At 45.1% G+C, this 25,204-nt stretch overlaps 30 non-coding genes across 30 annotated transcripts; all 30 read left to right on the forward strand.

Moving 5' to 3' along the window:
* The first annotated feature begins 382 nt into the window (after positions 1-382).
* On the forward strand, positions 383-464 carry TRNAL-AAG (transfer RNA leucine (anticodon AAG)). The gene has a single exon. It is a non-coding gene; the product is annotated as a tRNA-Leu (tRNA).
* An 830-nt stretch (positions 465-1,294) lies between these two features.
* Positions 1,295-1,376, forward strand: TRNAL-UAG (transfer RNA leucine (anticodon UAG)). Its single transcript has one exon. It is a non-coding gene; the product is annotated as a tRNA-Leu (tRNA).
* A 523-nt stretch (positions 1,377-1,899) lies between these two features.
* TRNAL-AAG (transfer RNA leucine (anticodon AAG)) lies at positions 1,900-1,981 on the forward strand. The gene has a single exon. It is a non-coding gene; the product is annotated as a tRNA-Leu (tRNA).
* A 1,586-nt stretch (positions 1,982-3,567) lies between these two features.
* Positions 3,568-3,649, forward strand: TRNAL-UAG (transfer RNA leucine (anticodon UAG)). The gene has a single exon. It is a non-coding gene; the product is annotated as a tRNA-Leu (tRNA).
* A 523-nt stretch (positions 3,650-4,172) lies between these two features.
* On the forward strand, positions 4,173-4,254 carry TRNAL-AAG (transfer RNA leucine (anticodon AAG)). The gene has a single exon. It is a non-coding gene; the product is annotated as a tRNA-Leu (tRNA).
* Positions 4,255-4,324: 70 nt separating this feature from the next.
* TRNAL-UAG (transfer RNA leucine (anticodon UAG)) lies at positions 4,325-4,406 on the forward strand. Its single transcript has one exon. It is a non-coding gene; the product is annotated as a tRNA-Leu (tRNA).
* Positions 4,407-4,780: 374 nt separating this feature from the next.
* Positions 4,781-4,862, forward strand: TRNAL-UAG (transfer RNA leucine (anticodon UAG)). Its single transcript has one exon. It is a non-coding gene; the product is annotated as a tRNA-Leu (tRNA).
* A 523-nt stretch (positions 4,863-5,385) lies between these two features.
* TRNAL-AAG (transfer RNA leucine (anticodon AAG)) lies at positions 5,386-5,467 on the forward strand. Its single transcript has one exon. It is a non-coding gene; the product is annotated as a tRNA-Leu (tRNA).
* Positions 5,468-6,449: 982 nt separating this feature from the next.
* Positions 6,450-6,531, forward strand: TRNAL-UAG (transfer RNA leucine (anticodon UAG)). The gene has a single exon. It is a non-coding gene; the product is annotated as a tRNA-Leu (tRNA).
* Positions 6,532-7,207: 676 nt separating this feature from the next.
* Positions 7,208-7,289, forward strand: TRNAL-UAG (transfer RNA leucine (anticodon UAG)). The gene has a single exon. It is a non-coding gene; the product is annotated as a tRNA-Leu (tRNA).
* Positions 7,290-8,111: 822 nt separating this feature from the next.
* On the forward strand, positions 8,112-8,193 carry TRNAL-UAG (transfer RNA leucine (anticodon UAG)). The gene has a single exon. It is a non-coding gene; the product is annotated as a tRNA-Leu (tRNA).
* An 828-nt stretch (positions 8,194-9,021) lies between these two features.
* Positions 9,022-9,103, forward strand: TRNAL-UAG (transfer RNA leucine (anticodon UAG)). Its single transcript has one exon. It is a non-coding gene; the product is annotated as a tRNA-Leu (tRNA).
* An 822-nt stretch (positions 9,104-9,925) lies between these two features.
* Positions 9,926-10,007, forward strand: TRNAL-UAG (transfer RNA leucine (anticodon UAG)). The gene has a single exon. It is a non-coding gene; the product is annotated as a tRNA-Leu (tRNA).
* A 525-nt stretch (positions 10,008-10,532) lies between these two features.
* TRNAL-UAG (transfer RNA leucine (anticodon UAG)) lies at positions 10,533-10,614 on the forward strand. Its single transcript has one exon. It is a non-coding gene; the product is annotated as a tRNA-Leu (tRNA).
* A 1,132-nt stretch (positions 10,615-11,746) lies between these two features.
* On the forward strand, positions 11,747-11,828 carry TRNAL-UAG (transfer RNA leucine (anticodon UAG)). Its single transcript has one exon. It is a non-coding gene; the product is annotated as a tRNA-Leu (tRNA).
* A 523-nt stretch (positions 11,829-12,351) lies between these two features.
* On the forward strand, positions 12,352-12,433 carry TRNAL-AAG (transfer RNA leucine (anticodon AAG)). Its single transcript has one exon. It is a non-coding gene; the product is annotated as a tRNA-Leu (tRNA).
* A 373-nt stretch (positions 12,434-12,806) lies between these two features.
* Positions 12,807-12,888, forward strand: TRNAL-UAG (transfer RNA leucine (anticodon UAG)). The gene has a single exon. It is a non-coding gene; the product is annotated as a tRNA-Leu (tRNA).
* Positions 12,889-12,958: 70 nt separating this feature from the next.
* Positions 12,959-13,040, forward strand: TRNAL-UAG (transfer RNA leucine (anticodon UAG)). The gene has a single exon. It is a non-coding gene; the product is annotated as a tRNA-Leu (tRNA).
* Positions 13,041-14,321: 1,281 nt separating this feature from the next.
* TRNAL-UAG (transfer RNA leucine (anticodon UAG)) lies at positions 14,322-14,403 on the forward strand. The gene has a single exon. It is a non-coding gene; the product is annotated as a tRNA-Leu (tRNA).
* Positions 14,404-15,534: 1,131 nt separating this feature from the next.
* TRNAL-AAG (transfer RNA leucine (anticodon AAG)) lies at positions 15,535-15,616 on the forward strand. Its single transcript has one exon. It is a non-coding gene; the product is annotated as a tRNA-Leu (tRNA).
* A 70-nt stretch (positions 15,617-15,686) lies between these two features.
* Positions 15,687-15,768, forward strand: TRNAL-UAG (transfer RNA leucine (anticodon UAG)). Its single transcript has one exon. It is a non-coding gene; the product is annotated as a tRNA-Leu (tRNA).
* A 373-nt stretch (positions 15,769-16,141) lies between these two features.
* Positions 16,142-16,223, forward strand: TRNAL-UAG (transfer RNA leucine (anticodon UAG)). Its single transcript has one exon. It is a non-coding gene; the product is annotated as a tRNA-Leu (tRNA).
* Positions 16,224-16,445: 222 nt separating this feature from the next.
* On the forward strand, positions 16,446-16,527 carry TRNAL-UAG (transfer RNA leucine (anticodon UAG)). Its single transcript has one exon. It is a non-coding gene; the product is annotated as a tRNA-Leu (tRNA).
* Positions 16,528-17,810: 1,283 nt separating this feature from the next.
* On the forward strand, positions 17,811-17,892 carry TRNAL-UAG (transfer RNA leucine (anticodon UAG)). Its single transcript has one exon. It is a non-coding gene; the product is annotated as a tRNA-Leu (tRNA).
* Positions 17,893-18,265: 373 nt separating this feature from the next.
* TRNAL-UAG (transfer RNA leucine (anticodon UAG)) lies at positions 18,266-18,347 on the forward strand. The gene has a single exon. It is a non-coding gene; the product is annotated as a tRNA-Leu (tRNA).
* A 222-nt stretch (positions 18,348-18,569) lies between these two features.
* On the forward strand, positions 18,570-18,651 carry TRNAL-UAG (transfer RNA leucine (anticodon UAG)). The gene has a single exon. It is a non-coding gene; the product is annotated as a tRNA-Leu (tRNA).
* A 1,586-nt stretch (positions 18,652-20,237) lies between these two features.
* TRNAL-UAG (transfer RNA leucine (anticodon UAG)) lies at positions 20,238-20,319 on the forward strand. Its single transcript has one exon. It is a non-coding gene; the product is annotated as a tRNA-Leu (tRNA).
* A 521-nt stretch (positions 20,320-20,840) lies between these two features.
* On the forward strand, positions 20,841-20,922 carry TRNAL-UAG (transfer RNA leucine (anticodon UAG)). The gene has a single exon. It is a non-coding gene; the product is annotated as a tRNA-Leu (tRNA).
* A 2,342-nt stretch (positions 20,923-23,264) lies between these two features.
* Positions 23,265-23,346, forward strand: TRNAL-UAG (transfer RNA leucine (anticodon UAG)). The gene has a single exon. It is a non-coding gene; the product is annotated as a tRNA-Leu (tRNA).
* Positions 23,347-23,568: 222 nt separating this feature from the next.
* Positions 23,569-23,650, forward strand: TRNAL-UAG (transfer RNA leucine (anticodon UAG)). Its single transcript has one exon. It is a non-coding gene; the product is annotated as a tRNA-Leu (tRNA).
* The last annotated feature ends 1,554 nt before the right edge of the window (positions 23,651-25,204 follow it).

A 25,204-nucleotide genomic window follows, 5' to 3' on the forward strand; every position in this document is an offset into this window, starting at 1 on the left:
ACATCAATCAGCCTACTTTTTTTTCTAGGATTAAAAATATGAAGCTTTGGCTTATAAGTCTGAGGTGACTTTTCTTTCCAGGTAGAGTGGCCAGGTGGTCGAAGGTGCTGGTTAAAGGCACCTTTCCCTTCGGGGCGTGGATTCGAATCCCTCATCTATCAGCTTACATTCTGTTCTAGGATTAATAATATGAAGCTTTTGCTTATTAGTCTGAGGTGACCTTTGTTTCTATGTAAAGTGGCCGAGTGGTCTAAGGCGCTGGTTTTAGGCACCAGTCTCTTCGGGGCGTGGATTCGAATTCCACATCTATCAGCCTATTTTGTTTCCTAGAAATAATAATATGAAGCTTTTGGTTATTAGTCTAAGGTGACTTTTGTTTCCAGGTAGAGTGGCCGAGTGGTCTAAGGCGCCGGTTTAAGGCACCAGTCTCTTCGGGGGCGTGGATTCGAATCCCACCTCTATCAGCCTATTTTGTTTTCTACGATTAATAATATGAAGCTTTTGCTTATTAGTCTGAGGTGACCTTTGTTTCTATGTAGAGTGGCCGAGTGGTCTAAGGCGCTGGTTTTAGGCACCAGTCTCTTCGGGGGCGTGGATTCGAATTCCACATCTATCAGCCTATTTTGTTTCCTAGAAATAATAATATGAAGCTTTTGATTATTAGTCTGAGGTGACGTTTGTTTCCAGGTACAGTGGCCGAGTGGTCTAAGGCGCCAGTTTAAGGCACCAGTCTCTTCGGGGGCGTGGATTCGAATCCCACCTCTATCAGCCTATTTTGTTTTCTACGATTAATAATATGAAGCTTTTGCTTATTAGTCTGAGGTGACCTTTGTTTCCATGTAGAGTGGCCGAGTGGTCTAAGGCGCTGGTTTTAGGCACCAGTCTCTTCGGGGGCGTAGATTCGAATCCCACCTCTATCAGCCTATTTTGTTTTCTAGGATAAATAATATGAAGCTTTTGCTTATTAGTCTGATGTGACCTTTGTTTCCATGTAGAGTGGCCGAGTGGTCTAAGGCGCTGGTTTTAGGCACCAGTCTCTTCGGGGGCGTGGATTCGAATTCCACATCTATCAGCCTACTTTGTTTCCTAGAAATAATAATATGAAGCTTTTGCTTATTAGTCTGAGGTGACGTTTGTTTCCAGGTACAGTGGCCGAGTGGTCTAAGGCGCCGGTTTAAGGCACCAGTCTCTTCGGGGGCGTGGATTCGAATCCCACCTCTATCAGCCTATTTTGTTTTCTACGATTAATAATATGAAGCTTTTGCTTATTAGTCTGAGGTGACATTTGTTTCCATGTAGAGTGGCCGAGTGGTCTAAGGCGCTGGTTTTAGGCACCAGTCTCTTCGGGGGCGTGGATTCGAATCCCACCTCTATCAGCCTATTTTGTTCTCTAGGATTAATAATATGAAGCTTTTCTTATTAGTCTGAGGTGATTGTTGTTTCCGGGTAGAGTGGCCGAGTGGTCTAAGGCGCTGGTTTTAGGCATCAGTCTCTTCGGGGGCGTGGATTTTAATCCCACCTCTATCAGCAGAGTTTGTTTTCTAGGATTAATAATATGAAGCTTTTGCTCATAAGTCTGAGGTGACTTTTGTTTACAGGTAGAGTGGCCGAGTGGTCCAGGGCGCTTGTTAAAGGCACCATTCCATTCGGGGCGTGGGGTCGAATCCCACATCTATCAGCCTACTTTGTTTTCTAGGATTAATAATATGAAGCTTTTGCTTATAAGTCTGAGGTGACTTTTGTTTCCAGGTAGAGTGGCCAGGTGGTCGAAGGCGCTGGTTAAAGGCACCATTCCCTTCGGGGCGTGGATCCGAATCCCTCATCTATCAGCTTACATTCTGTTCTAGGATTAATAATATGAAGCTTTTGGTTATTAGTCTGAGGTGACTTTTGTTTCCAGGTAGAGTGGCCGAGTGGTCTAAGGCGCCGGTTTAAGGCACCAGTCTCTTCGGGGGCGTGGATTCGAATCCCACCTCTATCAGCCTATTTTGTTTTCTACGATTAATAATATGAAGCTTTTGCTTATTAGTCTGAGGTGACCTTTGTTTCTATGTAGAGTGGCCGAGTGGTCTAAGGCGCTGGTTTTAGGCACCAGTCTCTTCGGGGGCGTGGATTCGAATTCCACATCTATCAGCCTATTTTGTTTCCTAGAAATAATAATATGAAGCTTTTGATTATTAGTCTGAGGTGACGTTTGTTTCCAGGTACAGTGGCCGAGTGGTCTAAGGCGCCAGTTTAAGGCACCAGTCTCTTCGGGGGCGTGGATTCGAATCCCACCTCTATCAGCCTATTTTGTTTTCTACGATTAATAATATGAAGCTTTTGCTTATTAGTCTGAGGTGACCTTTGTTTCCATGTAGAGTGGCCGAGTGGTCTAAGGCGCTGGTTTTAGGCACCAGTCTCTTCGGGGGCGTGGATTCGAATTCCACATCTATCAGCCTACTTTGTTTCCTAGAAATAATAATATGAAGCTTTTGCTTATTAGTCTGAGGTGACGTTTGTTTCCAGGTACAGTGGCCGAGTGGTCTAAGGCGCCAGTTTAAGGCACCAGTCTCTTCGGGTGCGTGGATTCGAATCCCACCTCTATCAGCCTATTTTGTATTCTACGATTAATAATATGAAGCTTTTGCTTATTAGTCTGAGGTGACCTTTGTTTCCATGTAGAGTGGCCGAGTGGTCTAAGGCGCTGGTTTTAGGCACCAGTCGCTTCGGGGGCGTGGATTCGAATCCCACCTCTATCAGCCTATTTTGTTTTCTAGGATTAATAATATGAAGCTTTTCTTATTAGTCTGAGGTGATTGTTGTTTCCGGGTAGAGTGGCCGAGTGGTCTAAGGCGCTGGTTTTAGGCATCACTCTCTTCGGGGGCGTGGATTTTAATCCCACCTCTATCAGCAGAGTTTGTTTTCTAGGATTAATAATATGAAGCTTTTGCTTATAAGTCTGAGGTGACTTTTGTTTACAGGTAGAGTGGCCGAGTGGTCCAGGGCGCTTGTTTAAGGCACCATTCCATTCGGGGCGTGGGGTCGAATCCCACATCAATCAGCCTACTTTTTTTTCTAGGATTAAAAATATGAAGCTTTTGCTTATAAGTCTGAGGTGACTTTTGTTTCCAGGTAGAGTGGCCAGGTGGTCGAAGGTGCTGGTTAAAGGCACCTTTCCCTTCGGGGCGTGGATTCGAATCCCTCATCTATCAGCTTACATTCTGTTCTAGGATTAATAATATGAAGCTTTTGCTTATTAGTCTGAGGTGACCTTTGTTTCTATGTAGTGTGGCCGAGTGGTCTAAGGCGCTGGTTTTAGGCACCAGTCTCTTCGGGGCGTGGATTCGAATTCCACATCTATCAGCCTATTTTGTTTCCTAGAAATAATAATATGAAGCTTTTGATTATTAGTCTGAGGTGACGTTTGTTTCCAGGTACAGTGGCCGAGTGGTCTAAGGCGCCAGTTTAAGGCACCAGTCTCTTCGGGGGCGTGGATTCGAATCCCACCTCTATCAGCCTATTTTGTATTCTACGATTAATAATATGAATCTTTTGCTTATTAGTCTGAGGTGACATTTGTTTCCATGTAGAGTGGCCGAGTGGTCTAAGGCGCTGGTTTTAGGCACCAGTCTCTTCGGGGGCGTGGATTCGAATCCCACCTCTATCAGCCTATTTTGTTCTCTAGGATTAATGATATGAAGCTTTTCTTATTAGTCTGAGGTGATTGTTGTTTCCGGGTAGAGTGGCCGAGTGGTCTAAGGCGCTGGTTTTAGGCATCAGTCTCTTCGGGGGCGTGGATTTTAATCCCACCTCTATCAGCAGAGTTTGTTTTCTAGGATTAATAATATGAAGCTTTTGCTCATAAGTCTGAGGTGACTTTTGTTTACAGGTAGAGTGGCCGAGTGGTCTATGGCGCTTGTTTAAGGCACCATTCCATTCGGGGCGTGGGGTCGAATCCCACATCTATCAGCCTACTTTGTTTTCTAGGATTAATAATATGAAGCTTTTGCTTATAAGTCTGAGGTGACTTTTGTTTCCAGGTAGAGTGGCCAGGTGGTCGAAGGCGCTGGTTAAAGGCACCATTCCCTTCGGGGCGTGGATCCGAATCCCTCATCTATCAGCTTACATTCTGTTCTAGGATTAATAATATGAAGCTTTTGGTTATTAGTCTGAGGTGACTTTTGTTTCCAGGTAGAGTGGCCGAGTGGTCTAAGGCGCCGGTTTAAGGCACCAGTCTCTTCTGGGGCGTGGATTCGAATCCCACCTCTATCAGCCTATTTTGTTTTCTACGATTAATAATATGAAGCTTTTGCTTATTAGTCTGAGGTGACCTTTGTTTCCATGTAGAGTGGCCGAGTGGTCTAAGGCGCTGGTTTTAGGCACCAGTCTCTTCGGGGGCGTGGATTCGAATCCCACCTCTATCAGCCTATTTTGTTTTCTAGGATTAATAATATGAAGCTTTTGCTTATTAGTCTGAGGTGACCTTTGTTTCCATGTAGAGTGGCCGAGTGGTCTAAGGGGCTGGTTTTAGGCACCAGTCTCTTCGGGGGCGTGGGTTCGAATTCCACATCTATCAGCCTACTTTGTTTCCTAGAAATAATAATATGAAGCTTTTGCTTATTAGTCTGAGGTGACGTTTGTTTCCAGGTACAGTGGCCGAGTGGTCTAAGGCGCCGGTTTAAGGCACCAGTCTCTTCGGGGGCGTGGATTCGAATCCCACCTCTATCAGCCTATTTTGTTTTCTACGATTAATAATATGAATCTTTTGCTTATTAGTCTGAGGTGACATTTGTTTCCATGTAGAGTGGCCGAGTGGTCTAAGGCGCTGGTTTTAGGCACCAGTCTCTTCGGGGGCGTGGATTCGAATCCCACCTCTATCAGCCTATTTTGTTCTCTAGGATTAATGATATGAAGCTTTTCTTATTAGTCTGAGGTGATTGTTGTTTCCGGGTAGAGTGGCCGAGTGGTCTAAGGCGCTGGTTTTAGGCATCAGTCTCTTCGGGGGCGTGGATTTTAATCCCACCTCTATCAGCAGAGTTTGTTTTCTAGGATTAATAATATGAAGCTTTTGCTCATAAGTCTGAGGTGACTTTTGTTTACAGGTAGAGTGGCCGAGTGGTCTATGGCGCTTGTTTAAGGCACCATTCCATTCGGGGCGTGGGGTCGAATCCCACATCTATCAGCCTACTTTGTTTTCTAGGATTAATAATATGAAGCTTTTGCTTATAAGTCTGAGGTGACTTTTGTTTCCAGGTAGAGTGGCCAGGTGGTCGAAGGCGCTGGTTAAAGGCACCATTCCCTTCGGGGCGTGGATCCGAATCCCTCATCTATCAGCTTACATTCTGTTCTAGGATTAATAATATGAAGCTTTTGGTTATTAGTCTGAGGTGACTTTTGTTTCCAGGTAGAGTGGCCGAGTGGTCTAAGGCGCCGGTTTAAGGCACCAGTCTCTTCTGGGGCGTGGATTCGAATCCCACCTCTATCAGCCTATTTTGTTTTCTACGATTAATAATATGAAGCTTTTGCTTATTAGTCTGAGGTGACCATTGTTTCTATGTAGAGTGGCCGAGTGGTCTAAGGCGCTGGTTTTAGGCACCAGTCTCTTCGGGGGCGTGGATTCGAATTCCACATCTATCAGCCTACTTTGTTTCCTAGAAATAATAATATGAAGCTTTTGCTTATTAGTCTGAGGTGACGTTTGTTTCCAGGTACAGTGGCCTCGTGGTCTAAGGCGCCGGTTTAAGGCACCAGTCTCTTAGGGGGCGTGGATTCGAATCCCACCTCTATCAGCCTATTTTGTTTTCTAGGATTAATAATATGAAGCTTTTGCTTATTATTCTGATGTGACCTTTGTTTCCATGTAGAGTGGCCGAGTGGTCTAAGGCACTGGTTTTAGGCACCAGTCTCTTCGGGGGCGTGGATTCGAATTCCACATCTATCAGCCTACTTTGTTTCCTAGAAATAATACTATGAAGCTTTTGCTTATTAGTCTGAGGTGACGTTTGTTTCCATGTAGAGTGGCCGAGTGGTCTAAGGCGCCAGTTTAAGGCACCAGTCTCTTCGGGGGCGTGGATTCGAATCCCTCATCTATCAGCTTACATTCTGTTCTAGGATTAATAATATGAAGCTTTTGGTTATTAGTCTGAGGGGACTTTTGTTTCCAGGTAGAGTGGCCGAGTGGTCTAAGGCGCCAGTTTAAGGCACCAGTCTCTTCGGGGGCGTGGATTCGAATCCCACCTCTATCAGCCTATTTTGTTTTCTACGATTAATAATATGAAGCTTTTGCTTATTAGTCTGAGGTGACCTTTGTTTCCATGTAGAGTGGCCGAGTGGTCTAAGGCGCTGGTTTTAGGCACCAGTCTCTTCGGGGGCGTGGATTCGAATCCCACCTCTAATAGCCTATTTTGTTTTCTAGGATTAATAATATGAAGCTTTTGCTTATTAGTCTGATGTGACCTTTGTTTCCATGTAGAGTGGCCGAGTGGTCTAAGGCGCTGGTTTTAGGCACCAGTCTCTTCGGGGGCGTGGATTCGAATCCCACCTCTATCAGCCTATTTTGTTTTCTAGGATTAATAATATGAAGCTTTTGCTTATTAGTCTGATGTGACCTTTGTTTCCATGTAGAGTGGCCGAGTGGTCTAAGGCGCTGGTTTTAGGCACCAGTCTCTTCGGGGGCGTGGATTCGAATTCCACATCTATCAGCCTACTTTGTTTCCTAGAAATAATAATATGAAGCTTTTGCTTATTAGTCTGAGGTGACGTTTGTTTCCAGGTACAGTGGCCGAGTGGTCTAAGGCGCCGGTTTAAGGCACCAGTCTCTTCGGGGGCGTGGATTCGAATCCCACCTTTATCAGCCTATTTTGTTCTCTAGGATTAATAATATGAAGCTTTTCTTATTAGTCTGAGGTGATTGTTGTTTCCGGGTAGAGTGGCCGAGTGGTCTAAGGCGCTGGTTTTAACCATCAGTCTCTTCGGGGGCGTGGATTTTAATCCCACCTCTATCAGCAGAGTTTGTTTTCTAGGATTAATAATATGAAGCTTTTGCTTATAAGTCTGAGGTGACTTTTGTTTACAGGTAGAGTGGCCGAGTGGTCCAGGGCGCTTGTTTAAGGCACCATTCCATTCGGGGCGTGGGGTCGAATCCCACATCTATCAGCCTACTTTGTTTTCTAGGATTAATAATATGAAGCTTTTGCTTATAAGTCTGAGGTGACCTTTGTTTCCATGTAGAGTGGCCGAGTGGTCTAAGGCGCTGGTTTTAGGCACCAGACTCTTCGGGGGCGTGGATTCGAATCCCACCTCTATCAGCCTATTTTGTTCTCTAGGATTAATAATATGAAGCTTTTCTTATTAGTATGAGGTGATTGTTGTTTCCGGGTAGAGTGGCCGAGTGGTCTAAGGCGCTGGTTTTAGGCATCAGTCTCTTCGGAGGCGTGGATTTTAATCCCACCTCTATCAGCAGAGTTTGTTTTCTAGGATTAATAATATGAAGCTTTTGCTTATAAGTCTGAGGTGGCTTTACAGGTAGAGTGGCCGAGTGGTCCAGGGCGCTTGTTTAAGGCACCATTCCATTCGGGGCGTGGGGTCGAATCCCACATCTATCAGCCTACTTTGTTTTCTAGGATTAATAATATGAAGCTTTTGCTTATAAGTCTGAGGTGACTTTTGTTTCCAGGTAGAGTGGCCAGGTGGTCGAAGGCGCTGGTTAAAGGCACCTTTCCCTTGGGGGCGTGGATTCGAATCCCTCATCTATCAGCTTACATTCTGTTCTAGGATTAATAATATGAAGCGTTTGGTTATTAGTCTGAGGTGACTTTTGTTTCCAGGTACAGTGGCCGAGTGGTCTAAGGCGCCGGTATAAGGCACCAGTCTCTTCGGGGGCAAGGATTCGAATTCCACATCTATCAGCCTACTTTGTTTCCTAGAAATAATAATATGAAGCTTTTGCTTATTAGTCTGAGGTGACGTTTGTTTCCAGGTACAGTGGCCGAGTGGTCTAAGGCGCCGGTATAAGGCACCAGTCTCTTCGGGGGCGTGGATTCGAATTCCACCTCTATCAGCCTATTTTGTTTTCTACGATTAATAATATGAAGCTTTTGCTTATTAGTCTGAGGTGACATTTGTTTCCATGTAGAGTGGCCGAGTGGTCTAAGGCGCTGGTTTTAGGCACCAGTCTCTTCGGGGGCGTGGATTCGAATCCCACCTCTATCAGCCTATTTTGTTTTCTACGATTAATAATATGAAGCTTTTGCTTATTAGTCTGAGGTGACCTTTGTTTCCATGTAGAGTGGCCGAGTGGTCTAAGGCGGTGGTTTTAGGCACCAGTCTCTTCGGGGGCGTGGATTCGAATCCCACCTCTATCAGCCTATTTTGTTTTCTAGGATTAATAATATGAAGCTTTTGCTTATTAGTCTGATGTGACCTTTGTTTCCATGTAGAGTGGCCGAGTGGTCTAAGGCGCTGGTTTTAGGCACCAGTCTCTTCGGGGGCGTGGATTCGAATTCCACATCTATCAGCCTACTTTGTTTCCTAGAAATAATAATATGAAGCTTTTGCTTATTAGTCTGAGGTGACGTTTGTTTCCAGGTACAGTGGCCGAGTGGTCTAAGGCGCCGGTTTAAGGCACCAGTCTCTTCGGGGGCGTGGATTCGAATCCCACCTTTATCAGCCTATTTTGTTCTCTAGGATTAATAATATGAAGCTTTTCTTATTAGTCTGAGGTGATTGTTGTTTCCGGGTAGAGTGGCCGAGTGGTCTAAGGCGCTGGTTTTAACCATCAGTCTCTTCGGGGGCGTGGATTTTAATCCCACCTCTATCAGCAGAGTTTGTTTTCTAGGATTAATAATATGAAGCTTTTGCTTATAAGTCTGAGGTGACTTTTGTTTACAGGTAGAGTGGCCGAGTGGTCCAGGGCGCTTGTTTAAGGCACCATTCCATTCGGGGCGTGGGGTCGAATCCCACATCTATCAGCCTACTTTGTTTTCTAGGATTAATAATATGAAGCTTTTGCTTATAAGTCTGAGGTGACCTTTGTTTCCATGTAGAGTGGCCGAGTGGTCTAAGGCGCTGGTTTTAGGCACCAGACTCTTCGGGGGCGTGGATTCGAATCCCACCTCTATCAGCCTATTTTGTTCTCTAGGATTAATAATATGAAGCTTTTCTTATTAGTATGAGGTGATTGTTGTTTCCGGGTAGAGTGGCCGAGTGGTCTAAGGCGCTGGTTTTAGGCATCAGTCTCTTCGGAGGCGTGGATTTTAATCCCACCTCTATCAGCAGAGTTTGTTTTCTAGGATTAATAATATGAAGCTTTTGCTTATAAGTCTGAGGTGGCTTTACAGGTAGAGTGGCCGAGTGGTCCAGGGCGCTTGTTTAAGGCACCATTCCATTCGGGGCGTGGGGTCGAATCCCACATCTATCAGCCTACTTTGTTTTCTAGGATTAATAATATGAAGCTTTTGCTTATAAGTCTGAGGTGACTTTTGTTTCCAGGTAGAGTGGCCAGGTGGTCGAAGGCGCTGGTTAAAGGCACCTTTCCCTTGGGGGCGTGGATTCGAATCCCTCATCTATCAGCTTACATTCTGTTCTAGGATTAATAATATGAAGCTTTTGGTTATTAGTCTGAGGTGACTTTTGTTTCCAGGTACAGTGGCCGAGTGGTCTAAGGCGCCGGTATAAGGCACCAGTCTCTTCGGGGGCAAGGATTCGAATTCCACATCTATCAGCCTACTTTGTTTCCTAGAAATAATAATATGAAGCTTTTGCTTATTAGTCTGAGGTGACGTTTGTTTCCAGGTACAGTGGCCGAGTGGTCTAAGGCGCCGGTATAAGGCACCAGTCTCTTCGGGGGCGTGGATTCGAATTCCACCTCTATCAGCCTATTTTGTTTTCTACGATTAATAATATGAAGCTTTTGCTTATTAGTCTGAGGTGACATTTGTTTCCATGTAGAGTGGCCGAGTGGTCTAAGGCGCTGGTTTTAGGCACCAGTCTCTTCGGGGGCGTGGATTCGAATCCCACCTCTATCAGCCTATTTTGTTTTCTACGATTAATAATATGAAGCTTTTGCTTATTAGTCTGAGGTGACCTTTGTTTCCATGTAGAGTGGCCGAGTGGTCTAAGGCGGTGGTTTTAGGCACCAGTCTCTTCGGGGGCGTGGATTCGAATCCCACCTCTATCAGCCTATTTTGTTTTCTAGGATTAATAATATGAAGCTTTTGCTTATTAGTCTGATGTGACCTTTGTTTCCATGTAGAGTGGCCGAGTGGTCTAAGGCGCTGGTTTTAGGCACCAGTCTCTTCGGGGGCGTGGATTCGAATTCCACATCTATCAGCCTACTTTGTTTCCTAGAAATAATAATATGAAGCTTTTGCTTATTAGTCTGAGGTGACGTTTGTTTCCAGGTACAGTGGCCGAGTGGTCTAAGGCGCCGGTTTAAGGCACCAGTCTCTTCGGGGGCGTGGATTCGAATCCCACCTCTATCAGCCTATTTTGTTCTCTAGGATTAATAATATGAAGCTTTTCTTATTAGTCTGAGGTGATTGTTGTTTCCGGGTAGAGTGGCCGAGTGGTCTAAGGCGCTGGTTTTAGGCACCAGTCGCTTCGGGGGCGTGGATTCGAATCCCACCTCTATCAGCCTATTTTGTTTTCTAGGATTAATAATATGAAGCTTTTGCTTATTAGTCTGATGTGACCTTTGTTTCCATGTAGAGTGGCCGAGTGGTCTAAGGCGCTGGTTTTAGGCACCAGTCTCTTCGGGGGCGTGGATTCGAATTCCACATCTATCAGCCTACTTTGTTTCCTAGAAATAATAATATGAAGCTTTTGCTTATTAGTCTGAGGTGACGTTTGTTTCCAGGTACAGTGGCCGAGTGGTCTAAGGCGCCGGTTTAAGGCACCAGTCTCTTCGGGGGCGTGGATTCGAATCCCACCTCTATCAGCCTATTTTGTTCTCTAGGATTAATAATATGAAGCTTTTCTTATTAGTCTGAGGTGATTGTTGTTTCCGGGTAGAGTGGCCGAGTGGTCTAAGGCGCTGGTTTTAACCATCAGTCTCTTCGGGGGCGTGGATTTTAATCCCACCTCTATCAGCAGAGTTTGTTTTCTAGGATTAATAATATGAAGCTTTTGCTTATAAGTCTGAGGTGACTTTTGTTTACAGGTAGAGTGGCCGAGTGGTCCAGGGCGCTTGTTTATGGCACCATTCCATTCGGGGCGTGGGGTCGAATCCCACATCTATCAGCCTACTTTGTTTTCTAGGATTAATAATATGAAGCTTTTGCTTATAAGTCTGAGGTGACCTTTGTTTCCATGTAGAGTGGCCGAGTGGTCTAAGGCGCTGGTTCTAGGCACCAGTCTCTTCGGGGGCGTGGATTCGAATCCCACCTCTATCAGCCTATTTTGTTCTCTAGGATTAATAATATGAAGCTTTTGGTTATTAGTCTGAGGTGACTTTTGTTTCCAGGTAGAGTGGCCGAGTGGTCTAAGGCGCTGGTTTTAGGCACCAGTCTCTTCGGGGGCAAGGATTCGAATTCCACATCTATCAGCCTACTTTGTTTCCTAGAAATAATAATATGAAGCTTTTGCTTATTAGTCTGAGGTGACGTTTGTTTCCAGGTACAGTGGCCGAGTGGTCTAAGGCGCCGGTATAAGGCACCAGTCTCTTCGGGGGCGTGGATTCGAATTCCACCTCTATCAGCCTATTTTGTTTTCTACGATTAATAATATGAAGCTTTTGCTTATTAGTCTGAGGTGACATTTGTTTCCATGTAGAGTGGCCGAGTGGTCTAAGGCGCTGGTTTTAGGCACCAGTCTCTTCGGGGGCGTGGATTCGAATCCCACCTCTATCAGCCTATTTTGTTCTCTAGGATTAATAATATGAAGCTTTTCTTATTAGTCTGAGGTGATTGTTGTTTCCGGGTAGAGTGGCCGAGTGGTCTAAGGCGCTGGTTTTAGGCATCAGTCTCTTCGGGGGCGTGGATTTTAATCCCACCTCTATCAGCAGAGTTTGTTTTCTAGGATTAATAATATGAAGCTTTTGCTCATAAGTCTGAGGTGACTTTTGTTTACAGGTAGAGTGGCCGAGTGGTCCAGGGCGCTTGTTTAAGGCACCATTTTATTCGGAGCGTGGGGTCGAATCCCACATCTATCAGCCTACTTTGTTTTCTAGGATTAATAATATGAAGCTTTTGCTTATAAGTCTGAGGTGACTTTTGTTTCCAGGTAGAGTGGCCAGGTGGTCGAAGGCGCTAGTTAAAGGCACCATTCCCTTCGGGGCGTGGATCCGAATCCCTCATCTATCAGCTTACATTCTGTTCTAGGATTAATAATATGAAGCTTTTGGTTATTAGTCTGAGGTGACTTTTGTTTCCAGGTAGAGTGGCCGAGTGGTCTAAGGCGCCGGTTTAAGGCACCAGTCTCTTCGGGGGCGTGGATTCGAATCCCACCTCTATCAGCCTATTTTGTTTTCTAGGATTAATAATATGAAGCTTTTGCTTATTAGTCTTATGTGACCTTTGTTTCCATGTAGAGTGGCCGAGTGGTCTAAGGCGCTGGTTTTAGGCACCAGTCTCTTCGGGGGCGTGGATTCGAATTCCACATCTATCAGCCTACTTTGTTTCCTAGAAATAATAATATGAAGCTTTTGCTTATTAGTCTGAGGTGACGTTTGTTTCCAGGTACAGTGGCCGAGTGGTCTAAGGCGCCGGTTTAAGGCACCAGTCTCTTCGGGGGCGTGGATTCGAATCCCACCTCTATCAGCCTATTTTGTTCTCTAGGATTAATAATATGAAGCTTTTCTTATTAGTCTGAGGTGATTGTTGTTTCCGGGTAGAGTGGCCGAGTGGTCTAAGGCGCTGGTTTTAGGCACCAGTCGCTTCGGGGGCGTGGATTCGAATCCCACCTCTATCAGCCTATTTTGTTTTCTAGGATTAATAATATGAAGCTTTTGCTTATTAGTCTGATGTGACCTTTGTTTCCATGTAGAGTGGCCGAGTGGTCTAAGGCGCTGGTTTTAGGCACCAGTCTCTTCGGGGGCGTGGATTCGAATCCCACCTCTATCAGCCTATTTTGTTTTCTAGGATTAATAATATGAAGCTTTTGCTTATTAGTCTGATGTGACCTTTGTTTCCATGTAGAGTGGCCGAGTGGTCTAAGGCGCTGGTTTTAGGCACCAGTCTCTTCGGGGGCGTGGATTCGAATTCCACATCTATCAGCCTACTTTGTTTCCTAGAAATAATAATATGAAGCTTTTGCTTATTAGTCTGAGGTGACGTTTGTTTCCAGGTACAGTGGCCGAGTGGTCTAAGGCGCCGGTTTAAGGCACCAGTCTCTTCGGGGGCGTGGATTCGAATCCCACCTCTATCAGCCTATTTTGTTCTCTAGGATTAATAATATGAAGCTTTTCTTATTAGTCTGAGGTGATTGTTGTTTCCGGGTAGAGTGGCCGAGTGGTCTAAGGCGCTGGTTTTAACCATCAGTCTCTTCGGGGGCGTGGATTTTAATCCCACCTCTATCAGCAGAGTTTGTTTTCTAGGATTAATAATATGAAGCTTTTGCTTATAAGTCTGAGGTGACTTTTGTTTACAGGTAGAGTGGCCGAGTGGTCCAGGGCGCTTGTTTATGGCACCATTCCATTCGGGGCGTGGGGTCGAATCCCACATCTATCAGCCTACTTTGTTTTCTAGGATTAATAATATGAAGCTTTTGCTTATAAGTCTGAGGTGACCTTTGTTTCCATGTAGAGTGGCCGAGTGGTCTAAGGCGCTGGTTCTAGGCACCAGTCTCTTCGGGGGCGTGGATTCGAATCCCACCTCTATCAGCCTATTTTGTTCTCTAGGATTAATAATATGAAGCTTTTCTTATTAGTATGAGGTGATTGTTGTTTCCGGGTAGAGTGGCCGAGTGGTCTAAGGCGCTGGTTTTAGGCATCAGTCTCTTCGGAGGCGTGGATTTTAATCCCACCTCTATCAGCAGAGTTTGTTTTCTAGGATTAATAATATGAAGCTTTTGCTTATAAGTCTGAGGTGGCTTTTGTTTACAGGTAGAGTGGCCGAGTGGTCCAGGGCGCTTGTTTAAGGCACCATTCCATTCGGGGCGTGGGGTCGAATCCCACATCTATCAGCCTACTTTGTTTTATAGGATTAATAATATGAAGCTTTTGCTTATAAGTCTGAGGTGACTTTTGTTTCCAGGTAGAGTGGCCAGGTGGTCGAAGGCGCTGGTTAAAGGCACCTTTCCCTTGGGGGCGTGGATTCGAATCCCTCATCTATCAGCTTACATTCTGTTCTAGGATTAATAATATGAAGCTTTTGCTTATTAGTCTGAGGTGACCTTTGTTTCTATGTAGAGTGGCCGAGTGGTCTAAGGCGCTGGTTTTAGGCACCAGTCTCTTCGGGGGCGTGGATTCGAATCCCACCTCTATCAGCCTATTTTGTTTTCTAGGATTAATAATATGAAGCTTTTGCTTATTAGTCTGATGTGACCTTTCTTTCCATGTAGAGTGGCCGAGTGGTCTAAGGCACTGGTTTTAGGCACCAGTCTCTTCGGGGGCGTGGATTCGAATCCCACCTCTATCAGCCTATTTTGTTTTCTAGGATTAATAATATGAAGCTTTTGCTTATTAGTCTGATGTGACCTTTGTTTCCATGTAGAGTGGCCGAGTGGTCTAAGGCGCTGGTTTTAGGCACCAGTCTCTTCGGGGGCGTGGATTCGAATTCCACATCTATCAGCCTACTTTGTTTCCTAGAAATAATAATATGAAGCTTTTGCTTATTAGTCTGAGGTGACGTTTGTTTCCAGGTACAGTGGCCGAGTGGTCTAAGGCGCCGGTTTAAGGCACCAGTCTCTTCGGGGGCGTGGATTCGAATCCCACCTCTATCAGCCTATTTTGTTCTCTAGGATTAATAATATGAAGCTTTTCTTATTAGTATGAGGTGATTGTTGTTTCCGGGTAGAGTGGCCGAGTGGTCTAAGGCGCTGGTTTTAGGCATCAGTCTCTTCGGAGGCGTGGATTTTAATCCCACCTCTATCAGCAGAGTTTGTTTTCTAGGATTAATAATATGAAGCTTTTGCTTATAAGTCTGAGGTGGCTTTTGTTTACAGGTAGAGTGGCCGAGTGGTCCAGGGCGCTTGTTTAAGGCACCATTCCATTCGGGGCGTGGGGTCGAATCCCACATCTATCAGCCTACTTTGTTTTCTAGGATTAATAATATGAAGCTTTTGCTTATAAGTCTGAGGTGACTTTTGTTTCCAGGTAGAGTGGCCAGGTGGTCGAAGGCGCTGGTTAAAGGCACCTTTCCCTTGGGGGCGTGGATTCGAATCCCTCATCTATCAGCTTACATTCTGTTCTAGGATTAATAATATGAAGCTTTTGCTTATTAGTCTGAGGTGACCTTTGTTTCTATGTAGAGTGGCCGAGTGGTCTAAGGCGCTGGTTTTAGGCACCAGTCTCTTCGGGGGCGTGGATTCGAATTCCACATCTATCAGCCTACTTTGTTTCCTAGAAATAATAATATGAAGCTTTTGCTTATTAGTCTGAGGTGACGTTTGTTTCCAGGTAGAGTGGCCGAGTGGTCTAAGGCGCCGGTTTAAGGCACCAGTCTCTTCGGGGGCGTGGATTCGAATCCCACCTCTATCAGCCTATTTCGTTTTCTACGATTAATAATATGAAGCTTTTGCTTATTAGTCTGAGGTGACCTTTGTTTCCATGTAGAGTGGCCGAGTGGTCTAAGGCGCTGGTTTTAGGCACCAGTCTCTTCGGGGGCGTGGATTCGAATCCCACCTCTATCAGCCTATTTTGTTTTCTAGGATTAATAATATGAAGCTTTTGCTTATTAGTCTGATGTGACCTTTGTTTCCATGTAGAGTGGCCGAGTGGTCTAAGGCGCTGGTTTTAGGCACCAGTCTCTTCAGGGGCGTGGATTCGAATTCCTCATCTATCAGCCTACTTTGTTTCCTAGAAATAATAATATGAAGCTTTTGCTTATTAGTCTGAGGTGACGTTTGTTTCCAGGTACAGTGGCCGAGTGGTCTAAGGCGCCGGTTTAAGGCACCAGTCTCTTCGGGGGCGTGGATTCGAATCCCACCTCTATCAGCCTATTTTGTTCTCTAGGACTAATAATATGAAGCTTTTCTTATTAGTCTGAGGTGATTGCTGTTTCCGGGTAGAGTGGCCGAGTGGTCTAAGGCGCTGGTTTTAGGCACCAGTCTCTTCGGGGGCGTGGATTCGAATCCCACCTCTATCAGCCTATTTTGTTTTCTAGGATTAATAATATGAAGCTTTTGCTTATTAGTCTGATGTGACCTTTCTTTCCATGTAGAGTGGCCGAGTGGTCTAAGGCACTGGTTTTAGGCACCAGTCTCTTCGGGGGCGTGGATTCGAATCCCACCTCTATCAGCCTATTTTGTTTTCTAGGATTAATAATATGAAGCTTTTGCTTATTAGTCTGAGGTGATTGTTGTTTCCGGGTAGAGTGGCCGAGTGGTCTAAGGCGCTGGTTTTAGGCACCAGTCTCTTCGGGGGCGTGGATTCGAATCCCACCTCTATCAGCCTATTTTGTTTTCTAGGATTAATAATATGAAGCTTTTGCTTATTAGTCTGATGTGACCTTTGTTTCCATGTAGAGTGGCCGAGTGGTCTAAGGCACTGGTTTTAGGCACCAGTCTCTTCGGGGGCGTGGATTCGAATCCCACCTCTATCAGCCTATTTTGTTTTCTAGGATTAATAATATGAAGCTTTTGCTTATTAGTCTGATGTGACCTTTGTTTCCATGTAGAGTGGCCGAGTGGTCTAAGGCGCTGGTTTTAGGCACCAGTCTCTTCGGGGGCGTGGATTCGAATTCCACATCTATCAGCCTACTTTGTTTCCTAGAAATAATAATATGAAGCTTTTGCTTATTAGTCTGAGGTGACGTTTGTTTCCAGGTACAGTGGCCGAGTGGTCTAAGGCGCCGGTTTAAGGCACCAGTCTCTTCGGGGGCGTGGATTCGAATCCCACCTCTATCAGCCTATTTTGTTCTCTAGGATTAATAATATGAAGCTTTTCTTATTAGTATGAGGTGATTGTTGTTTCCGGGTAGAGTGGCCGAGTGGTCTAAGACGCTGGTTTTAGGCATCAGTCTCTTCGGAGGCGTGGATTTTAATCCCACCTCTATCAGCAGAGTTTGTTTTCTAGGATTAATAATATGAAGCTTTTGCTTATAAGTCTGAGGTGGCTTTTGTTTACAGGTAGAGTGGCCGAGTGGTCCAGGGCGCTTGTTTAAGGCACCATTCCATTCGGGGCGTGGGGTCGAATCCCACATCTATAAGCCTACTTTGTTTTCTAGGATTAATAATATGAAGCTTTTGCTTATAAGTCTGAGGTGACTTTTGTTTCCAGGTAGAGTGGCCAGGTGGTCGAAGGCGCTGGTTAAAGGCACCTTTCCCTTGGGGGCGTGGATTCGAATCCCTCATCTATCAGCTTACATTCTGTTCTAGGATTAATAATATGAAGCTTTTGCTTATTAGTCTGAGGTGACCTTTGTTTCTATGTAGAGTGGCCGAGTGGTCTAAGGCGCTGGTTTTAGGCACTAGTCTCTTCGGGGGCGTGGATTCGAATTCCACATCTATCAGCCTACTTTGTTTCCTAGAAATAATAATATGAAGCTTTTGCTTATTAGTCTGAGGTGACGTTTGTTTCCAGGTACAGTGGCCGAGTGGTCTAAGGCGCCGGTTTAAGGCACCAGTCTCTTCGGGGGCGTGGATTCGAATCCCACCTCTATCAGCCTATTTCGTTTTCTACGATTAATAATATGAAGCTTTTGCTTATTAGTCTGAGGTGACCTTTGTTTCCATGTAGAGTGGCCGAGTGGTCTAAGGCGCTGGTTTTAGGCACCAGTCTCTTCGGGGGCGTGGATTCGAATCCCACCTCTATCAGCCTATTTTGTTTTCTAGGATTAATAATATGAAGCTTTTGCTTATTAGTCTGATGTGACCTTTGTTTCCATGTAGAGTGGCCGAGTGGTCTAAGGCGCTGGTTTTAGGCACCAGTCTCTTCAGGGGCGTGGATTCGAATTCCTCATCTATCAGCCTACTTTGTTTCCTAGAAATAATAATATGAAGCTTTTGCTTATTAGTCTGAGGTGACGTTTGTTTCCAGGTACAGTGGCCGAGTGGTCTAAGGCGCCGGTTTAAGGCACCAGTCTCTTCGGGGGCGTGGATTCGAATCCCACCTCTATCAGCCTATTTTGTTCTCTAGGACTAATAATATGAAGCTTTTCTTATTAGTCTGAGGTGATTGCTGTTTCCGGGTAGAGTGGCCGAGTGGTCTAAGGCGCTGGTTTTAGGCACCAGTCTCTTCGGGGGCGTGGATTCGAATCCCACCTCTATCAGCCTATTTTGTTTTCTAGGATTAATAATATGAAGCTTTTGCTTATTAGTCTGATGTGACCTTTCTTTCCATGTAGAGTGGCCGAGTGGTCTAAGGCACTGGTTTTAGGCACCAGTCTCTTCGGGGGCGTGGATTCGAATCCCACCTCTATCAGCCTATTTTGTTTTCTAGGATTAATAATATGAAGCTTTTGCTTATTAGTCTGAGGTGATTGTTGTTTCCGGGTAGAGTGGCCGAGTGGTCTAAGGCGCTGGTTTTAGGCACCAGTCTCTTCGGGGGCGTGGATTCGAATCCCACCTCTATCAGCCTATTTTGTTTTCTAGGATTAATAATATGAAGCTTTTGCTTATTAGTCTGATGTGACCTTTGTTTCCATGTAGAGTGGCCGAGTGGTCTAAGGCACTGGTTTTAGGCACCAGTCTCTTCGGGGGCGTGGATTCGAATCCCACCTCTATCAGCCTATTTTGTTTTCTAGGATTAATAATATGAAGCTTTTGCTTATTAGTCTGATGTGACCTTTGTTTCCATGTAGAGTGGCCGAGTGGTCTAAGGCGCTGGTTTTAGGCACCAGTCTCTTCGGGGGCGTGGATTCGAATTCCACATCTATCAACCTACTTTGTTTCCTAGAAATAATAATATGAAGCTTTTGCTTATTAGTCTGAGGTGACGTTTGTTTCCAGGTACAGTGGCCGAGTGGTCTAAGGCGCCGGTTTAAGGCACCAGTCTCTTCGGGGGCGTGGATTCGAATCCCACCTCTATCAGCCTATTTTGTTCTCTAGGATTAATAATATGAAGCTTTTCTTATTAGTATGAGGTGATTGTTGTTTCCGGGTAGAGTGGCCGAGTGGTCTAAGGCGCTGGTTTTAGGCATCAGTCTCTTCGGAGGCGTGGATTTTAATCCCACCTCTATCAGCAGAGTTTGTTTTCTAGGATTAATAATATGAAGCTTTTGCTTATAAGTCTGAGGTGGCTTTTGTTTACAGGTAGAGTGGCCGAGTGGTCCAGGGCGCTTGTTTAAGGCACCATTCCATTCGGGGCGTGGGGTCGAATCCCACATCTATAAGCCTACTTTGTTTTCTAGGACTAATAATATGAAGCTTTTGCTTATAAGTCTGAGGTGACTTTTGTTTCCAGGTAGAGTGGCCAGGTGGTCGAAGGCGCTGGTTAAAGGCACCTTTCCCTTGGGGGCGTGGATTCGAATCCCTCATCTATCAGCTTACATTCTGTTCTAGGATTAATAATATGAAGCTTTTGCTTGTTAGTCTGAGGTGACCTTTGTTTCTATGTAGAGTGGCCGAGTGGTCTAAGGCGCAGTTTTAGGCACCAGTCTCTTCGGGGGCGTGGATTCGAATTCCACATCTATCAGCCTACTTTGTTTCCTAGAAATAATAATATGAAGCTTTTGCTTATTAGTCTGAGGTGACGTTTGTTTCCAGGTACAGTGGCCGAGTGGTCTAAGGCGCCGGTTTAAGGCACCAGTCTCTTCGGGGGCGTGGATTCGAATCCCACCTCTATCAGCCTATTTCGTTTTCTACGATTAATAATATGAAGCTTTTGCTTATTAGTCTGAGGTGACCTTTGTTTCCATGTAGAGTGGCCGAGTGGTCTAAGGCCATTGTTTTAGGCACCAGTCTCTTCGGGGGCGTGGATTCGAATCCCACCTCTATCAGCCTATTTTGTTTTCTAGGATTAATAATATGAATCTTTTGCTTATTAGTCTGATGTGACCTTTGTTTCCATGTAGAGTGGCCGAGTGGTCTAAGGCGCTGGTTTTAGGCACCAGTCTCTTCGGGGGCGTGGATTCGAATTCCACATCTATCAGCCTACTTTGTTTCCTAGAAATAATAATATGAAGCTTTTGCTTATTAGTCTGAGGTGACGTTTGTTTCCATGTAGAGTGGCCGAGTGGTCTAAGGCGCTGGTTTTAGGCACCAGTCTCTTCGGGGGCGTGGATTCGAATCCCACCTCTATCAGCCTATTTTGTTCTCTAGGATTAATAATATGAAGCTTTTCTTATTAGTCTAAGGTGATTGTTGTTTCCGGGTAGAGTGGCCGAGTGGTCTAAGGCGCTGGTTTTAGGCATCAGTCTCTTCGGGGGCGTGGATTTTAATCCCACCTCTATCAGCAGTTTGGTTTCTAGGATTAATAATATGAAGCTTTTGCTTATAAGTCTGAGGTGACTTTTGTTTACAGGTAGAGTGGCCGAGTGGTCCAGGGCGCTTGTTTAAGGCACCATTCCATTCGGGGCGTGGGGTCGAATCCCACATCTATCAGCCTACTTTTTTTTCTAGGATTAAAAATATGAAGCTTTTGCTTATAAGTCTGAGGTGACTTTTGTTTCCAGGTAGAGTGGCCAGGTGGTCGAAGGTGCTGGTTAAAGGCACCTTTCCCTTCGGGGCGTGGATTCGAATCCCTCATCTATCAGCTTACATTCTGTTTTAGGATTAATAATATGAAGCTTTTGCTTATTAGTCTGAGGTGACCTTTGTTTCCATGTAGAGTGGCCGAGTGGTCTAAGGCGCTGGTTTTAGGCACCAGTCTCTTCGGGGGCGTGGATTCGAATCCCACCTCTATCAGCCTATTTTGTTCTCTAGGATTAATAATATGAAGCTTTTCTTATTAGTATGAGGTGATTGTTGTTTCCGGGTAGAGTGGCCGAGTGGGCTAAGGCGCTGGTTTTAGGCATCAGTCTCTTCGGAGGCGTGGATTTTAATCCCACCTCTATCAGCAGAGTTTGTTTTCTAGGATTAATAATATGAAGCTTTTGCTTATAAGTCTGAGGTGGCTTTTGTTTACAGGTAGAGTGGCCGAGTGGTCCAGGGCGCTTGTTTAAGGCACCATTCCATTCGGGGTGGGGGTCGAATCCCACATCTATCAGCCTACTTTGTTTTCTAGGATTAATAATATGAAGCTTTTGCTTATAAGTCTGAGGTGACTTTTGTTTCCAGGTAGAGTGGCCAGGTGGTCGAAGGCGCTGGTTAAAGGCACCTTTCCCTTCGGGGCGTGGATTCGAATCCCTCATCTATCAGCTTACATTCTGTTCTAGGATTAATAATATGAAGCTTTTGCTTATTAGTCTGAGGTGACCTTTGTTTCTATGTAGAGTGGCCGAGTGGTCTAAGGCGCTGGTTTTAGGCACCAGTCTCTTCGGGGGCGTGGATTCGAATTCCACATCTATCAGCCTATTTTGTTTCCTAGAAATAATAATATGAAGCTATTGATTATTAGTCTGAGGTGACGTTTGTTTCCAGGTACAGTGGCCGAGTGGTCTAAGGCGCCAGTTTAAGGCACCAGTCTCTTCGGGGGCGTGGATTCGAATCCCACCTCTATCAGCCTATTTTGTATTCTACGATTAATAATATGAAGCTTTTGCTTATTAGTCTGAGGTGACCTTTGTTTCAATGTAGAGTGGCCGAGTGGTCTAAGGCGCTGGTTTTAGGCACCTGTCTCTTCGGGGGCGTGGATTCGAATCCCACCTCAATCAGCCTATTTTGTTTTCTAGGATTAATAATATGAAGCTTTTGCTTATTAGTCTGATGTGACCTTTGTTTCCATGTAGAGTGGCCGAGTGGTCCAGGGCGCTTGTTTAAGGCACCATTCCATTCGGGGCGAGGGGTCGAATCCCACATCTATCAGCCTACTTTGTTTTCTAGGATTAATAATATGAAGCTTTTGCTTATAAGTCTGAGGTGACTTTTGTTTCCAGGTAGAGTGGCCAGGTGGTCGAAGGCGCTGGTTAAAGGCACCTTTCCCTTCGGGGCGTGGATTCGAATCCCTCATCTATCAGCTTACATTCTGTTCTAGGATTAATAATATGAAGCTTTTGCTTATTAGTCTGAGGTGACCTTTGTTTCTATGTAGAGTGGCCGAGTGGTCTAAGGCGCTGGTTTTAGGCACCAGTCTCTTCGGGGGCGTGGATTCGAATTCCACATCTATCAGCCTATTTTGTTTCCTAGAAATAATAATATGAAGCTATTGATTATTAGTCTGAGGTGACGTTTGTTTCCAGGTACAGTGGCCGAGTGGTCTAAGGCGCCAGTTTAAGGCACCAGTCTCTTCGGGGGCGTGGATTCGAATCCCACCTCTATCAGCCTATTTTGTATTCTACGATTAATAATATGAAGCTTTTGCTTATTAGTCTGAGGTGACCTTTGTTTCAATGTAGAGTGGCCGAGTGGTCTAAGGCGCTGGTTTTAGGCACCTGTCTCTTCGGGGGCGTGGATTCGAATCCCACCTCAATCAGCCTATTTTGTTTTCTAGGATTAATAATATGAAGCTTTTGCTTATTAGTCTGATGTGACCTTTGTTTCCATGTAGAGTGGCCGAGTGGTCCAGGGCGCTTGTTTAAGGCACCATTCCATTCGGGGCGAGGGGTCGAATCCCACATCTATCAGCCTACTTTGTTTTCTAGGATTAATAATATGAAGCTTTTGCTTATAAGTCTGAGGTGACTTTTGTTTCCAGGTAGAGTGGCCAGGTGGTCGAAGGCGCTGGTTAAAGGCACCTTTCCCTTGGGGGCGTGGATTCGAATCCCTCATCTATCAGCTTACATTCTGTTCTAGGATTAATAATATGAAGCTTTTGCTTATTAGTCTGAGGTGACCTTTGTTTCTATGTAGAGTGGCCGAGTGGTCTAAGGCGCTGGTTTTAGGCACCAGTCTCTTCGGGGGCGTGGATTCGAATTCCACATCTATCAGCCTACTTTGTTTCCTAGAAATAATAATATGAAGCTTTTGCTTATTAGTCTGAGGTGACGTTTGTTTCCAGGTACAGTGGCCGAGTGGTCTAAGGCGCCGGTTTAAGGCACCAGTCTCTTCGGGGGCGTGGATTCGAATCCCACCTCTATCAGCCTATTTCGTTTTCTACGATTAATAATATGAAGCTTTTGCTTATTAGTCTGAGGTGACCTTTGTTTCCATGTAGAGTGGCCGAGTGGTCTAAGGCGCTGGTTTTAGGCACCAGTCTCTTCGGGGGCGTGGATTCGAATCCCACCTCTATCAGCCTATTTTGTTTTCTAGGATTAATAATATGAAGCTTTTGCTTATTAGTCTGATGTGACCTTTGTTTCCATGTAGAGTGGCCGAGTGGTCTAAGGCGCTGGTTTTAGGCACCAGTCTCTTCGGGGGCGTGGATTCGAATTCCACATCTATCAGCCTACTTTGTTTCCTAGAAATAATAATATGAAGCTTTTGCTTATTAGTCTGAGGTGACGTTTGTTTCCATGTAGAGTGGCCGAGTGGTCTAAGGCGCTGGTTTTAGGCACCAGTCTCTTCGGGGGCGTGGATTCGAATCCCACCTCTATCAGCCTATTTTGTTCTCTAGGATTAATAATATGAAGCTTTTCTTATTAGTCTAAGGTGATTGTTGTTTCCGGGTAGAGTGGCCGAGTGGTCTAAGGCGCTGGTTTTAGGCATCAGTCTCTTCGGGGGCGTGGATTTTAATCCCACCTCTATTAGCAGTTTGTTTTCTAGGATTAATAATATGAAGCTTTTGCTTATAAGTCTGAGGTGACTTTTGTTTACAGGTAGAGTGGCCGAGTGGTCCAGGGCGCTTGTTTAAGGCACCATTCCATTCGGGGCGTGGGGTCGAATCCCACATCTATCAGCCTACTTTTTTTTCTAGGATTAAAAATATGAAGCTTTTGCTTATAAGTCTGAGGTGACTTTTGTTTCCAGGTAGAGTGGCCAGGTGGTCGAAGGTGCTGGTTAAAGGCACCTTTCCCTTCGGGGCGTGGATTCGAATCCCTCATCTATCAGCTTACATTCTGTTTTAGGATTAATAATATGAAGCTTTTGCTTATTAGTCTGAGGTGACCTTTGTTTCCATGTAGAGTGGCCGAGTGGTCTAAGGCGCTGGTTTTAGGCACCAGTCTCTTCTGGGCGTGGATTCGAATTCCACATCTATCAGCCTATTTTGTTTCCTAGAAATAATAATATGAAGCTATTGATTATTAGTCTGAGGTGACGTTTGTTTCCAGGTACAGTGGCCGAGTGGTCTAAGGCGCTGGTTTTAGGCACCAGTCTCTTCGGGGGCAAGGATTCGAATTCCACATCTATCAGCCTACTTTGTTTCCTAGAAATAATAATATGAAGCTTTTGCTTATTAGTCTGAGGTGACGTTTGTTTCCAGGTACAGTGGCCGAGTGGTCTAAGGCGCCGGTTTAAGGCACCAGTCTCTTCGGGGGCGTGGATTCGAATTCCACCTCTATCAGCCTATTTTGTTTTCTACGATTAATATTATGAAGCTTTTGCTTATTAGTCTGAGGTGACATTTGTTTCCATGTAGAGTGGCCGAGTGGTCTAAGGCGCTGGTTTTAGGCACCAGTCTCTTCGGGGGCGTGGATTCGAATCCCACATCTATCAGCCTATTTTGTTCTCTAGGATTAATAATATGAAGCTTTTCTTATTAGTCTGAGGTGATTGTTGTTTCCGGGTAGAGTGGCCGAGTGGTCTAAGGCGCTGGTTTTAGGCATCAGTCTCTTCGGGGGCGTGGATTTTAATCCCACCTCTATCAGCAGAGTTTGTTTTCTAGGATTAATAATATGAAGCTTTTGCTCATAAGTCTGAGGTGACTTTTGTTTACAGGTAGAGTGGCCGAGTGGTCCAGGGCGCTTGTTTAAGGCACTATTCCATTCGGGGCGTGGGGTCGAATCCCACATCTATCAGCCTACTTGGTTTTCTAGGATTAATAATATGAAGCTTTTGCTTATAAGTCTGAGGTGACTTTTGTTTCCAGGTAGAGTGGCCAGGTGGTCGAAGGCGCTGGTTAAAGGCACCATTCCCTTCGGGGCGTGGATCCGAATCCCTCATCTATCAGCTTACATTCTGTTCTAGGATTAATAATATGAAGCTTTTGGTT

Source organism: Phalangium opilio, unplaced genomic scaffold (assembly GCF_054372755.1).
Source record: "Phalangium opilio isolate 3A_F unplaced genomic scaffold, DU_Popi_V2 ptg000246l_1, whole genome shotgun sequence".
Taxonomy (NCBI): Eukaryota; Metazoa; Arthropoda; class Arachnida; order Opiliones; family Phalangiidae; genus Phalangium; species Phalangium opilio.